Source organism: Lynx rufus, unplaced genomic scaffold (genome assembly GCF_022079265.1).
Source record: "Lynx rufus isolate CCGP_SWC_20201006 ecotype Redwood Valley unplaced genomic scaffold, mLynRuf1.p SCAF_13, whole genome shotgun sequence".
NCBI classification, from domain to species: domain Eukaryota; kingdom Metazoa; phylum Chordata; class Mammalia; order Carnivora; family Felidae; genus Lynx; species Lynx rufus.
The window spans coordinates 41,526,587-41,530,730 of record NW_025814827.1 but is presented as its reverse complement, the minus strand read 5'-3'; positions in this window follow the sequence as shown (position 1 = coordinate 41,530,730).

Sequence of the window (4,144 nt, the reverse complement as noted above, 5' to 3'; positions counted from 1 at the left end):
TCTAAGAGACCGCCTTTTCCACAGTGACCATTACTCAAATGAAAAACCTGAGATTCAAACATCTAAACTGAATTGCTTATAGTCACACAAGTGCCAGAACTGGTGACCAGAGCCCACGTCTCTGGATTCTTGATCCAGAAGTCACAGGTCATGTAGAAAATGACCTAAGAAAGAGTAAAAACTGAACATTAAAAATGTGATCTTCCAGGGGCGCCTGGGTGGCGCAGTCGGTTAAGCGTCTGACTTCAGCCAGGTGACAATCTCGCGGTCCGGGAGTTCGAGCCCCGCGTCGGGCTCTGGGCTGACCGCTCAGAGCCTGGAGCCTGTTTCCGATTCTGTGTCTCCCTCTCTCTCTGCCCCTCCCCCATTCATGCTCTGTCTCTCTCTGTCCCAAAAATAAATAAACGTTGAAAAAAAAAATGAAAAAAAAAAATGTGATCTTCTGGGGCACCTAGGCAGCTCAGTCAGTTAAGCGTCCAACTTCAGCAAAGGTCATTATCTCACAGTTCACAGGTTTGAGCCTCGCACTGGGCTCTGTGCTGACAGCTCAGAGCCTGGAGCCTGCTTCGGATTCTGTACCTGCCTCTCTCCTGCTCCTCCCCTACTCATGTTCTGGCTCTGTCTCTCAAAAATAAACGTTAAAAAAATTTTAATGTGATTTTCTGAATTAAAACTGACACCAAACACCAGCATTTACACAAACTACCTATTATTTGCACTAAATTATTTGGCATGACAGTAACTACATATAACTACGTGACCAATTAAATATTGGAAGTACACTATATACAGAAATGAGATCAGTCATTACTACCATACTTTGCTCACTCTTCTCATCTTGGTGCTCATTTGGAAGGACACAACAGTGGTAAATTATTTGAAGGAATATTGGTTATCACATCATCCTTCCTGCCTCTCTATACTTAACTCTCCTCAAAAGTCAAATAAAAGTTCTCAGTTAGTTTACACAGCTTTCCTTAAGAGGAAAGCTATCAAGACATAAATTGCACACATAATAGCTACAATATAAGGCATCATACAATATATGCCATACAAACAGTAGAGAACATCACTGGCTCAATATGTGAGGGGGAAAAACTAATAGAAATTCAAAGGAAGGACCAGTATTATCTGGCAAGGTCAAGGATTTCAGGAAGAGGTTGGACTGTGGGGTATCCTTTTAAATACGAGTGAGAAAGACCTTAACCTGTAGTCTTTGCTTTTAATCACAATTCCTTAAGGGTTTTATTTGAATTGCCCAAAGCTCCTAACTAGGTGTGTAAGTCGGTAAATATTTCCAGAATGGAAGGTTGGTTAATAACCCCTGCACTCTCCGGGAACCAAGGACTCCCATGTTGTTTCTCCGCCATCTTTTGAAATAAATTCCACACACAGAGAAGAATATTTCTTAGCTCTTATCTCAAAATTGACAATACCCATAACTAATAGTCTCTCTTCAGAGGCACCCTCCCTCTACAAAATATACTTTGCTTGGGGGTGTAGGAAACTTGTGTCTGCAAGCCTACACCTAACACTCAACATGTCACGAAGCTTGGCAATAATCTGAGAGGCAGAAATAGGGGAGAGAGGAAGTATGAAGAAATATGAAAAGAGAGAAAGATACAAGGAAAGGAGAAAATAGAAGAGATACACACTGTGATAATGAAAGGAAAAGACAGAAAAGAAACCATACAAGGACAGAGGGGAAAAGTTCAGATAAAATTAAATAGGAAGATCCAATTCCCACCTGTGATGGAGTGATTAGGTTTGAAAAGGCAAACTCCTTCAGTACTTGCCCAGCAGACTCACAATTGCTTGTGGATATCACACATGGCAATGAATGCAAAGATTGCTTTTTACAATGCAGTGTAAATGGAAATTATCCACAAGTTCTAACTGCTACTCTAATTTGAGAAGCTTACAATAGAACTGTGAGTAGCTTGGGCTTACAAGTATACCCAAAGCCTGTTTCTCAATCCAGACTCCCGACTCCACTGCCACTTGTTCTAGGAGCTTGGGAAAGTCACTTAACCTCTCTGAGCCTCAGTTTCCTCATTTGTAAAAGGAGATAACAACACCTCCCTTGCAGGGTGTGGGGAGAACTAGGTGATATAGGTAACATACACCTAGTGCAGTACCTACCACATTGTAAAGGCACAACAAATGGTACCTAATATGTATTAACTATATGTCCCAGTTGTCAGTTCCAAGAATTAAAATTGTTTTAATTTTTAATCCATTATGCTGAGATAACGAAGAGGAGTTGGTTTCACTTTAGGCTTTCGTGTCTATGCTGGTGTCAGGTAGCTTGAAAGGATTCATTAGGGATACTTCTGATAGAATAATTTTGCTCCTAAGTGGAGACACTGCTCAGGACTTGGTTTGTAGGAAGTTTATGTTCTGACAAATCATAAGTCAGGCTGTGTCATTTCCACAACCACTCCTCTCCCTATAGCCAAAGCCATGAATAAATTCTCACAAAAACTATTCTGAAGACTTTCTTGACCACCTCACATAACACTGGTCATTTGCACCTGCACTGGGGTGGAGTGCTTCATGGATTTCCAAAGGTGTGCTCATCCAGACAAAAATTTGCACAAACTTACTTACAAAGAGGAGGCAAACCCACAAATACCGGCCTTTCAGGAAATAACACTTTTGCTCCCAACTCACTTTTGTTTTTCAAGATCCATTTAGCATCTTTAGCCACAGTATTGCTAACTGCACAAGTGGAAAACACAAGGACAGTTTATGCATGTCAAACAATCAGTTATGGATGCAGATGGCCAACGTAGTCCTAGTTCTGTGCATTCCTATTCTTCTGTGCCTTCATATTTATTTTACTAACTAAAATGTATTTATGAGTATGTATTGTTGTCAATCACTTGGAAAGACAATGCCTATCTCACATTGTAAGTCAATATCCAACAAACATAGTAAGATGAATGCCACAGACTTCATAATACCTGAGTAAAGTGAAAGAAGAAAGCCACAGCTGTTGTGATCAGAGAAGACAAAATAGAAAACACGGCATTGAGGAGACCTTTTATAAAGAGTAAACATTACAATACATACAGAGAGTTTGAAGAATCCTTTCAGACGGATGGTACAATATGAGAAACGACAGTTAAGCTCAAGGTACTCTGAGATGATGGCGAAGAGGGCAGGCTGCCCAAGAGAACGGAAGTTGTGTAAAAGAACAGTAGAATATAAGACGAGAAGGAAAGTTGAGGCTGGTTTTCTGACCTAAGGCTCTAACTGCAGATGGTGAGGTACTGGTAATAAATAAAGAGGAACAAAGACTCAGGAGCAAAGAATTAATGATAAAACCTCTGCTGGAGGAAGATGATTCATCTTCCAGTATGGCAGACACACTAGAAGGAAAGGACCAAGAAGAAAGAAGCTCAGTTAAGAGACTAGTATAATAGAATGGATCGGACTTAAGAATCTTCATTATATCAGCAACACCATTTCTTACAACTGAGAAATTGGGCACCTGGGAGCATCTGACTTTGGCTCGGGTCATGATCTCAAGGTTCATAAGTTTGAGCCCTGCATCAGGCTCTCTGCTGTCCAAACAGAGCCGGCTTTGGATCCTCTGTCCTCCTCTATCTGCCCCTCCCCTGCTCATATTTTTCTCTCTCAAAATTGAATATTAAAAAAAAGAAAGAAAAAAAGCAGGGACAAATCTTTGTTCCTGGATTTTTTTTTTACTGTTATCCCCCTCACCTACCTGTTTTGCCAAGGGAACTAAGAGATCAACATCACTAAAGATTCAAGTATGGTCTCCCAACCACATCCTATTCAGAACCATTATAGACATACCCAAATAGCTGTAAAACAATGGCACAGCAAGAGTGGAAGCTAATTCTAATTACAGCCCCAGAGGGCAGTGACCAACTGATGCTGCAAAGATCTTGGATTGCCAGATTGAGATCCCTTAACCTGGGGAATTATCACCTATGATCATTTTGATTTTCCCAGTGTAGCCAAGGAGAGAAGCTGTTAATGAGAAGAAATAAGAGTTGGTAATTTTCTGACAAATAGACTCTTTGCATAATCAAGAACTATTTGGAATCTTGACTTTTACTGTGACTGAATATGTATTCCACAGGAAAATTTAAAGTGGACTTTTGCATTTTTA